This window comes from Peromyscus maniculatus, chromosome 6 (assembly GCF_049852395.1).
Source record: "Peromyscus maniculatus bairdii isolate BWxNUB_F1_BW_parent chromosome 6, HU_Pman_BW_mat_3.1, whole genome shotgun sequence".
Lineage (NCBI taxonomy): Eukaryota > Metazoa > Chordata > Mammalia > Rodentia > Cricetidae > Peromyscus > Peromyscus maniculatus.
The window spans coordinates 99,267,763-99,280,223 of record NC_134857.1 but is presented as its reverse complement, the minus strand read 5'-3'; positions in this window follow the sequence as shown (position 1 = coordinate 99,280,223).

The following is a 12,461-nucleotide window of genomic DNA, read 5'->3' as shown; positions in this document are numbered from 1 at the left end:
GCCTGACAGAGCCTCTGCAAGGGAGTAAATCCCTGTCTCTTCCCACCTTATATTCCTTTCTCTGTGCAGCTATATCACTTTCTGTCTCAACCTTCCTAGTGCTGGGATTAAAGGTGTGTGCCTTCACTGCCTGGCTGTTCTGTTTTGTGCTTTCCTTTTTTTTTTTCCTGTTTTTTTTGAGACAGGGTTTCTCTGTGTAGCTTTACTCCTTTCCCTGAAACTCACTCTATAGCCCAGGCTGGCCTTGAACTCACAGAGATCTGCCTGGCTCTGCCCCCCGGAGTGCTAGGATTAAAGGTGTGTGCCACCACCGCCCCGCCTGCTTCTGTTTTGGACTGGATTCATCTCATGTAACCCAGTGTGGCCTTGACTTCACAGAGATCCAGACAGATCTCTGCCTCTGTCTCCCGAGTGCCAGGATTAAAGGTGTGTGCCACCACTATTTGACCTCTGTGGCTAACTCTGTGGTGAGCTCTGTCCTCTGATCTTCAGGCAAGCTTCTTTTCTTATTTCTTTATTTCTCAAATATATCACCACAACTATAATCCCAGCTTCATCAGCTACTGGATCTTAAAATTAGCACATCTGTTTGTATGTGTACTTGTGCCCTCATATGTGTCTGTGATGATGTGTGTGCAATGGCATGGACATAGAGGTCAGGGGACAGTCCCCAGGGCTGGTCCTGCCCTCCCACTTTGCTTTGAGTCAGGGTTTCTTGTTACTGCTGCCTGCAGCAGTCTGGCTGGCTGGAGAACTTCTGTGGATTCCTTTGTCGCGGTGTTCCATCTCCCCAGAGGGATGCACTAGATTACAAACGCAACTGCATACCGCTCTGAATAGGTTCTGGGGATTCGAACTCAGGTTGTTGGGCCTTGGCAGCAAGTGCTTTACCCATTGATCCATCCCCCCAATTAATAATGTTGACTGAGTGTCGATCAGTGTTAATCTGGTCAGAGTTCATAGATTAATTACAAAGGAGGCAAGGAAGAATTTCTGGGGTGATGGTAGTATTATACAGTTTGACTATTATGAGCATAAATTAGTATAAATACTTGTCAGACTCATCAAATTACTGCTTCAAGACCTTTTTCTTAAGAACAAATATAAGGCTTATGAACCTATAAAGTTAAAATGTATTCGCTTTATAGCATATGAATTATGACCAATAAACCCATCTAAGAAGAAAACTAATAAGAGAGCAGAACAAGGAGACATTCCTATTTTAGAGAACAAACTTCTTTATTGCAAGCAGATACTAGAAAATAATTGATACAGGAAGTTTATATCCAGTCTAAGGGAAAAATACAGTTCCTTTAGTATTTTTGTGTTTTCGTTAATAAATTTAATGTATAAAATGATTCATTCAGATCTGGTTGAATTACTTTTATTTTTTCAATTGATTATGATTTTCTGATTTCTAAAAGAATATTAAATGAAAGTAAAGTAGAAAATAAATTCAATTGTTCCATTTTCTCTTGGTTAGTGATACTAATTTTACTCATTCACTCTGAATATTTGAATAATATAGTACAATATATGCTTGGGGTCATCTCCAAGGCTGCCCAGTTATAAACTTTGGGAACTTGTGGGACTTAAACCTTATGTACATATATGCTTTTGGTTCTACAGCATGCAGTCAATAATTGGGGGTGCGGGCGTTGATAGGTCATAAAAACACAAAAAGGCTGAGCTGTAGAAACAACTCAGTGGATAAGAAGTACTGATTCTGTAAGTATGGATCTGGTTTAGAATCCCCAACACCCATTTAAAAAGTCCAGCATAGCTGTGTGTGCCTGGAATCCAGAATTAGGCAGTAGACACAGGCAGACCCCGAGAGCTTACTCCCTAGCTAACCTACCTTTTGGTTTAGTAGGAGACCCTTCTTTAAGTTGCCTTGCCCATTGTGTTTATCATAGCAACAGAAAGGTAATGCAGGATTGAATCAGGAAAGATTTTATCAATCCCAAGATCAAAATCAGGAAGGCTTTCAATTAGTGTTACTGATCCATTCTTTCTGTCCACTCTAACATTAATGCAGAGGAAATCAGGGGAAATGCCACATGTCCTACACACATGACCTTTGACAGGGCCCCCACGTTTTTCAAATTTGTTTCTGGCTCACTCTGACAGGAGCTGGGAAGTAGCCCAGGCCAGTTCTTTGTGTATATGGTTTGAGATCTTCCAGCTTCAGCTGTCACTGGTTCTAATCATTGCTGTGTGCTATTCCACCTATTAGGCTGAATATTGTAAAGATTTGACCACTCTATCCGGACATAATGAAGTTTTTCATTCTCTCTAGTTTATGTATATAAAATATATGATACATATAACACACACACACCATATTTATATATATAATTGGAAAATTAATGAATGATATCCCACTATATATGACTCCTAAGAATAGAATATTCTGCTGAAATAAATTCAGTTTCCACATTGATGAACTGTAATCTATTTTAATAATATTATTAAGCTCACAGGGAAGTATTCAGTTTTTTTCTGTATATTAAAAAAAAATCAATGATGCCATAATAAATCAGTTGCAATTTCTCTCTACTCTGTAAGTTCTGTAAGGCACCATTTAGTTAGTTATCTGTTAGCTATTTATGTCTCTGTATCTATTTTTCACTTTTTAAAAATTCAAAGTGTGTTTGTATAGGGCAATGTTAAGAAAATGGGAGGGTGTCTGGGGAATAGCTAATGTCACCAGTAGAGTGTTGGACTAGCATATGCCTAGCGCTGGGTCCAATTCCATCAGTGCCCCTGCCCTGTTAGAAAAGTCACAAACTAGTAGAAGTATTTCCAAAACATACAATTGATAAAGGGGTAAAGTGTTGCTGGAGGGCTTCTCTCCAGGCTCCACCAAGCCCCACAGTCCCACAATCCACGTATAAAATAATCACTCAGACGCTTATATTACTTATAAACTGTATGGTCGTGGCAGGCTTCTTGCTAACTGTTCTTTTATCTTAAATTAACCCATTTCTATAAATCTATACTTTGCCACGTGGCTGGTGGCTTACCAGCGTCTTTACATGCTGCTTGTCCTGGCGGTGGCTGCAGTGTCTCTCCTTCTTCCTGTTTCCCCAATTCTCCTCTCTCTTTGTCCTGCCTGTACTTCCTGCCTGGTCACTGACCATCAGTGTTTTATTTATATAGAGTGATATCCACAGCAGTAAAGGGCTATTATACAAAAGGTTAAAGTTAAATAATTTATAAACAAATAATCTAAAAATGTGCTAGGTGGCTGGAGAGTTGACTCTGTGGTAAGAATGCTGTTTGCTCCTTCAGAGGACCCAGGTTTGATCCCTGGCACTCACATCATGGCTCAGAACCATGTGTAACTCCAGTCCCAGGAGATCTGATGCCCTCTTTTGGCCCCTGTTGGTACTAGTTATGTATGCGGTATTCAGGCAAAACCCTGACATTCATAGATAAATAAACAAAATAAATTCAAAGATTGGCTAAAGATCTTACTAAATACCTCACTGAAGTTAATGCACATGGAAAAAAAAGGCATGTGAAAAAATATCCCATATTAGATGTCATCTGAAAAATGCTAATTAAAACAAGAATGAGGCTCCATTCCCCACCAATCATGCCGCCCAAATCTAGAACACTGACAGCTTCAGATGCAGACAAGGGAGCAGAGCGACAGAGCTCTCCCCTACTCCTTGGTGGTTGGAATGGGAACTGGTGCAAACATGCAGAGGACAGCCTGGCAGTTTCTTATGGAAAGAAAGATACACTTCTCCTAATATCCAGCAATGATACTTGTGGTGATATTTTATTTGTACTGAAATGTTATTTTAATTTTATGTTAATAAATAAAGTTGCCCTGGGGTCAGAGCTATTAGAGCCATAGTAAGAGCGTGGTGGTTAGAAGAGCTAGGTAGATTTCTGTGTGTTCAGGGATACAGCCAGTATTGGAGACATACACCTTTAAGACCTGGAGGGCGGTACTTACAGGCAGTGATGAGGCAGTCATGTGGTTGGGTTTACAACCAATGAGAAGACAGAACAAAAAGATATTTAAACAGGGACACAGGAAGTACCTCCCTCTCTCGGGGAAGCTAGGAGCACTGCAGGAGGTAAGATTTTATCTCTGAGCTCTGACCTCTCGGCTTTTCTCTTTTACCTTGGCTCTGTGTTTCTTATTTTAATAATACGATTGGTTACATCTACAGATACTCCTTTCGAGAAAGCTGCACAGGTCAGATCAGGAGATAGGTATGAAATCTCTGTATCTAACTTTCAATTTTGTTGTGTAACTAAAACTACTGTAAAATTATGTCTTTAACAAAAGCCACAATAACTGTGCAGCAGTTAAAGGACAATTAGAAACCTGAAAAATTATATATATATAGTAATATAATAGAATAATATAACATATATTATATATGCTATATTATACATATCATATGTACATAAATATATGTATATACACTTATACATGTGAATTGAGGGGAAAATAATAAATGTATTAAAATGGAGATGGTCACTATATTAAGGTATAATAGGCCAAAGCATTGTACACATAGATAAAAATAGGCTATAAACATGTGCACATGTATGCTCACATGCTCATAAAAATATACCCATACATTCCAGGGGATATTCAACAGTAGGAGAAACATAAGCCAAGTAAAAAAATTGTTAAACAGTTAAAAAAAAGCAATGAAGAAACATATGTCACAATCATATTGATCACGCCCTTCATCCTTTGGAAAAGGCAGTTAAATATGAGGGGAACAGTGATACCACATGAATTCATTTTTCAGATGCCCTTGGCAGTATTATATATTTCTGGACTAGGAATCTGCCTCCCTGCCCAGACTGCCTAGGTGGTTTTCCCTTGTATGCTATTCTCTACAGCTCCATGCTTATTAGAACACCAGGGATAATTTGTAAGTGTGTTTGTTAGCCTTTGAATTCTCGGCGAAGTTCAGTCTGTGATGAGGCTGACGTTCATTGCTCTTGGTCTTGGTTTTAGCCTGGGTGACATTCCCAGTCAGTTTCAATCAATCACAAGCCACTACTCTCTAAGCTTTGGGTTTTCCCTGATGCTTCAACCCTCTTGAAGCCTCTCCATTTACTTTAGAAACTCCATTAAATTTGTTAAAATCCAATTCGAGGGATCTCTGCATCTCCAACCATCCTTCCCCAAATCTGTTTACCAAGCTAATTTGTTTGCTTATTTTGAGGATCAAGCCCACTTGCATGGGATTAATCTCTGCTATTTGGGATCTGTTCATCCACAATACATGTTGTTCTGTGGTTAATGGCCCTTGTCTCAGGGCAGAGATGAAGAAAAATGCACTGAAAAGAAGCAGATGGAGCTTTCTCTTGCTTAATTTCCCCTTGTCATATCCCCCAGTCACTGTGGTGAAAACTCCAAGTTTAGCAGAAGAAGAAACTGGCCTCTGATTGCTGTCTATCTTCCTCTCTCCCATCTGCAGGGCACACTGGGGAAGAATGGCTGGATTTTTTTTTTTTTTTATTCCCATGAGCCTGCAAGTACATTTTCAAAAAGAAATGTTTTGTAGATCATTTGAATTAAGGGAGTGAGTGGAGGTAGGAGATTTGGATTGGAAAATTACTTTGGAGTTTACTTCTGGTGATTTTATAGGAGAAATCTAGAATATACTTAAACCCATGGTGAGAGTGTAGGAGAAACAAATTGGACAAGTGTGTGTTATATATACTAAAATCCAACAGAATGTTGGTTTTAATCTCCCAGTCCATTATAACAACCATAGGGGATGAGGCCCAGTGGTAGAACAAGGTCCGGGGGCTGGTCCTCAGCATAGGGGAAAATGGACTGTAATCGGAGAAGAGACTAAAGAAATAGATTACTTTAGAGCAGGGGGAAGATTTTGCTAGCTTTCCATCACTGTGACAGAATACCAAAGAAAACTCAAAAGAGAAAATGTTTGTTTTGGCTCTTGGATTGGGAGGTTTCAATCATCGTTGCTTGGTTCTGCTGTTTCTAGGCCTGTAGTCAAGCAGAACATCGTGGTGGCATGGAGTGGATGCAGAAAGGCTTCAGTCATAAGCTGCTTATATCATGGCAGCTAAGAAAGAGAAGGAGAGTGGGGAGGGGAAGGGGAAGATTGTGAGGGGAAGGGAGGAAGGGATGGAAGGAGAAAGAGAGAGAGAAACTTGAACAAAAATTCCCATCAAGTCATGCTTCTGTGACCTATTTTCTTCTATCTAGGCCTTACCTACTAATGTTTCTACCACTTCTAATAGCTCCTTAAGTTATGAACACATAAGTACATTAATCTATTGATAAGACTCAAGCCCTCATAATCTAATCACTTACTCTCATGCTCCAAGTCGGTAGCATTGTAGAGCAAGCCTCCAGTACACGAACTTCCAGGTGACGCTGAGGAGGTAATGAAAGTTAATAAGCCAAGACAAGAGAGCACTTTTTTGTAGAATGTCTTGGATTAGATGCTTCAGGAAGTTCAAAGGCACTGGGTTAGGTAAGCAGCAGAGGTCTTCAGCGTGGCACTGAAGACTCTGGCAAGCTCAATGAGAGGAAGTTTTTGATTAGAATGAAGGTCATCAATGGGACAGAAATTGTTGAGACAGAAAAGGAAGGAGACTTCAACTGGACTCAGTGGGTTATGTAAGAAATCAACCTCAAAAATAGCCAACGGAAATAGTCAATTAATTAGCAAAGTGGAAGGGGAGAGAAAGGATGACATACAGGCTCCAGTTTGGAAAGGATGGAACTGTTTGAGGCAGTGACACTAAGGAAGCAGAAAAGGGTCAAAGTTCCCCCGAGATTGTTTTTCTGTCTCACTTCGGGCACAGGCAGTGTGTCATTGCACAGGGCCTTGTATTCCTGCTCACACCTTAGATACTGTTTGATGCTCCATCCTCAGATTCTTCCAGACACCAACTACAGCCTTCCCTCTTGCTCCTATCTGCTGCATCCACTCTCTTTGCCTTTTCATTCAACATTTATTATTGATAATATTGATTAATTGTTATTGACTCTCTGTTGTCAATCTTCTTAAACTGTTGATTGAGACTCCTAATGAAGCTGCAAAGAATTTATAGCAGTGAAAGGTTTCTGAACATGCAACAACCTAAAACCAATTCAAAATAAATTTGGAAAATATAGCATTGTATTGTATGAGAATATTGGATTTTAAAAATTACCGGTTGACTTTCAGACTTGAACTTCACAAAAAATAATGTATAAATAGATTTAGCTTGGGATTAGGACAGACTTTCCAACAGTCTCTAAATTGTCCTAAGTAAAGTTGTGCCATTTAGGTATTATTGTGAAGTGGCATTATAAACTTTGACAACAACAAAAATCAAAATGTTTATTACCTTTAAATAATGTCAGAGGTGATTTTCATCCTGTAGTATATTGAATATTCATTCAAGACTATGTTCTTTTATTAAAAATTTTTATTACATTTATTTATTTGTTGGAGGGGTATGGCAAGTGTGCCACATGCATGTAGGTCAGAGGACAACTTTCTGGGGCTGGCTCTTTCCTTCTACCACGAGGGGCCTGAGGATTGAATTTGGGTTTTCAGAATTGTTACCGAGCACCTTTACCCATTGATCAAATCCAAGACTGATTCTTCTGTAAAAATACCACAGCTCAGTAGTATACACACTTGCTTTTGTCTGTGTATTCCAAAGATCAGTTATAAAATAAAATTTGAATTGATTTCTTATCAGTAGATGTTTGATTTGAGTACCTGTTTTATAAACCTACATAGCCAGAATTATGTGAAAAAAGTTTCGACTGGGAAGAAGGTAAGTAGACCATGACTCAGATGTTCTGCCCTAGCACCTTGGGTTGGGCCGTAAGCATAAGTAGGGTGAAGCAACTGTGAAGACTATGTCCAGTAAAGCAAAGTGGAAACAGCCACTCTTTATGCATGCTCAGATAGATACAAACATTCTTTCCAAAGCTGTCTGTTGTCTTCATGACAATGGCCCCCCCCCAAGGTACAACTGGAAAAAGAAAAAGCCGTCTTTTTTTTTTTTTTTCAGAGAGTGATTTTAAAAACAAGGTTACTGCTCTGAATTGTACCATCATATAAAGTGGCGTTGTTCTCAGGTTCAATACAACTCCCAAAATTAACTTCAGATCTCAATTACTGTCCTCCCTCGTCTCCAGCATCAGAGGATGTGACGAGACAGAAACTTTGGTTTGAAAATTCAGAACTGCAATTACAGCATCTATGGAGATCATCAAAGGAGGCTTTAATAACCCTAGCAGATTCTCTTTTTGCAAGCACTGTGGACATAGGGGATTTAAGCTCTGTTCAAGCACCTTTCCAATTATAATTAGAATCGAACAAAAGCACTAGTCAATAGATTTGTTTTTCTTCCTTGGGGATCTACACAACAGGAATTATTTTTTGGGAAAAGAGTCCAAGGAATTTATCTACAGAAAAAAATTAATCATAACTATTATGATGATTTGATCTTGGGAGTAAAGAGAGTCTTTGAAATAAGCTGCTTACTCAACCCACCCGAGTCCAGATGTCATTTGTTCCAGCCCCCCAGGGATGTTTTGATGTGATTTATGCTACTTTCTTGTGTTTGTTACTTCGTGACTCAGTGCCAATGACCAGGGAGCTGAATTTGTTCCCTCTATTCTTTCTCACACTCTGGATTGATTCATACAAATCAAGGCAGCTTGCGAAAGAGGTTTCATTAATTTTAGACAGGTCACGGATTGGAGAAACAGATAGAGCACTAATTGAAAATTCCAGGTTGTATGCTGTCTCCTTCTTAATTCCCCAGGCTGAAAGCTTGTGGGGTGTCTCTCTTTCAAAAGATCATGTGCGTCTGGTATGTGCTCTTTTTCAAATTGGCTTTGGATCACTGCATAGTTGAAACACCATACTGAAGCTTGTCTCAGGCCAAATTATCATAAGGTGTTTGATTGTGTGAGTGTGTGGATGTTTCATTTCTCTGCAGAATCTCGTGTAAGATGACACAGGTTGAAGCTTCTGAGGGTAATACAGCTAACAGACTGTCATGGTCTATTTCACAATCCCCTTGTAAAGTTTCATAAGGGAAGAGGTCTCAGATTCTCCCCTTTACAGAATTATGTGCTCTATTGCTCAAATATAAGGTTTCATAATATAGTAATTTTGACCAAGTGGTTGTCATATCCTCAGGGATAGGTTCTATTAAGCCATCCTGAAAACACAAAAGCATATATAGTGACTTAAATTTATTTGTTTTATGTTCATTGGTGTGTGTGTATGTGTGTGTGTGTGTGTGTGTGTGTGTGTGTGTGTGTGTGTGTGTATGTGTGTGTGTATGTGTGTGTGTGTGTGTGTGTGTGTGTATGTGTATGTGTATGTGTGTGTGCATGCACACTCCCATGTATCTGTCATCATGCATGTGTGGAGGTCAGAAGACTACTTTTGGAGTCTTCTTTCTTCCACCATTGGTTCCAGGGGTTGAACTCAGGTCACCAGGACACTCCACAAGCCTTTTACCTGCTAAGCCACCTTGCTGGCCCATGTATGGTGATGACTTAGAAGATGTATGGCAGAGACCAAGTGAGACCCACAGAGAGGGTTCTCCTGCTGTTTGCCCTTGTTAATCCACCAACTTACCAACTTCTCCTCACTTCTGGATTTCCCATACACTACCTCTACTAGTAAGAATACTCATATTTTCTCATTTCCATTTCAATTTCTGCTTTATGTCTAAGTCTGCCAGAACCTTCTCTAGGGGAAGGGCAGCCATGAAAGGCAGCCTGTGTTCCTATGTAAAAAATTCACCTACTTGGATGGGAAGAGTGTGGGAAATACCATTTTCTAAACAGGACATAAAGATGGCCACCATGGACTCCAAGCAGATGTGTACACTGGCACTGAGACCATAGAAGTCGGGCCCTTCAAACAGTGAGGGGGGGGTGGGAGCGTGGGGCACAAAGTTGGGAGGGAAGGAAAGCAGGGGTAGATCTGAGAAGAGTTAGCGAAGGGAGAGTAATTGTGATCAAAGCACTACAGAATTGTCAAGAAACTAGTAACCAATCCCCATAATAAAGCAGGCAGAAAAAGAGTTCCATCAGAAAAGTCAGGAAATAAGAAGTCATGAATATGAAAGCATTTTTGATGTTCCACAGAACTTCAGAGACTTAAGGTCATCAAAATGCTCTTACGCTCTTCCCACCCTCTCTTTCACAATGATACCTGTGCAAGAGAGTTATTATATATATTATATTATATTATATGTATATGTAAAATCAAAATTTAGGCTGAGGGAATGTCCTTACCTATGTATGCACTGTGACTAAAGGGTCTTTGTTAAAGGGCTGACTGCACTGCCAATCTCACCCTGGCAATTTTAGTGCTCAGTGTTACGTCAGCTGCTGCTGATGGTGTCCTGTCTCTGAATCGTTAAGTAAGTAGGATTGCATATTCCAAACACTATACTAAGTTTTGATTCATTACCTTTCAGGACAATTAGATGAGGTTAAAATATGATTTCTTTCTATTATTCATTGGATCTCCTAGTTTTGGTGTTCTAGCCACACACTAGTTTTTTTTTTTCCGAGTATTTTTTATTTTCCTTCCTTTGCCTTCTCTTCCTTATTTTTCTTCCTATCTTCCTCCCCCTCCGTCCCTCCCTCCGTCCCTCCGTCCCTCCGTCCCTCCCTCTGTCCGTCCCTCCCTCCTTCCCTCCGTCCCTCCTTTCCTCTCTCCTAACCTCCCACTCTCCCTCTCTCCAACCCTTTCCCTCCCTCCCTCCCTCTCCCTCCCTCTCCCTCTCCCTCCCTCTCACCACTCCTTGCTTTTGTTTCTTTCTTTCTGATAGGGACACATACGGCCACACTGGCCTCAAACCTACTATATGGCAGAGGGTGACCTGGAAATTCTTTGGAAGTAATCTCTGAGTTCTTGTGTGTGTGGTGTGTGCATGTGTGTTGTATGCATACTTGAATGCTTTCAAGTAGAGAGCAGAGGGCAATACTGGGTGTCCTGCCCCATCAGAGTTTACCTTATTCTCTTACCAAACTGTATTCTTCCACTGACCAACAAACTCAGTAGTCACCTTGTCTCTGGTACAGAGCTGGGGTCACAGGTGTGCAGTCATATACAAATGTTTTTTCATACAAGTATTCTGGGGATGTGAACTTAGGTCCTCATCCTGCACATACACACTTACACACACAAAAACACATACACAGACTCACATACACTCACATGTACACACCCATGCACACTGACACATACACTCACACACAAACTCACATACACATCCAGACATACACATGAATACTCACAATATATACTATCTTAAAATAATATTTATTTTGAAATAACTCCATGATATTTTCATGCAAGATTGTTTAGTCAATCATCATTATACATGTATACTGTCTAATTTTTTAAATCTAATTCTATATATTACAAATATTTCAGCAATAATCCTTGTGGTCACAGGTTCATTGTGTCTGTAATTCTTTCTTTATTATAAATTTGTAAAATTATGCAATCATTTGTTACAAAATATACAAGTTTGAATCTTTTATATGCACTCCCAGTAGTGATAATCCAGCAGTTTCTTTTTTTCTTTCTTTTTTTTTTTTTTGTTAGTCACTGTCTTCATTAGGATTTTTATTGCTATGATGAAATACCATAAATAAAACAACTTGGAAAAGAAAGGATTTATTTCAACTTATACTTCTGGGTCAGTCCATCAATAATGAAAGTCAAGGTAGGAACTCAAACAGGGCAGGGACCTGGAGGCAGGAGCTGATACAGAGGCCATGGAGGGGTGCTGCATATTGACTTGCTCTTCATGACTTGCTCAGCCTACTTTCTTATAGAACTCAGGATCACCAGCCCAGGGTTGACACCACCTACAATGGGCTGGCCCCTCCCCCATCAATCACTCATTAAGAAAATGCCCTAATGGTTTGCCTGCCTATAGCCCGATCTTACAGAGATTTTTCTCAATTGAGGTTCCTTTCTCTCTGATGACTCTTTGTCAAGTTGACATAAAACTAGACAGTACAGTTAATTTATATTCATTTTAGAACATTATCCCTTATATCGAGATTAGTGTCAGTAATAACAACAAACCCTTCATATTTGTTTTGATATTTCCTATTTGTCACTTTTCTTCCTTTCTTTTGTCTTATATAGATTTTTAAATAGATTTGTCTGGTTTACTGATACACTTGATAGAAAGATTTTAGAATTTATTCATTTTATATTTTTAATGTAACTCATTTATACTATTGTTTCTATTTATTTTGTTTATTCATATTTTTTTGCTTTCCTTGAGTTTTTTTTGTTTTAAGTGCTTCAGCTCTTAGATTTATGTGTTAATTCTATTTTTTTGTATTCAAAATCTTTCATTAATACATGATTTTTAAAATTTATATTTAATTTATGTTTTGCTGTGGCTAGACTTATTTGTTGCTGGTAATGTTGAGATGAAAACCT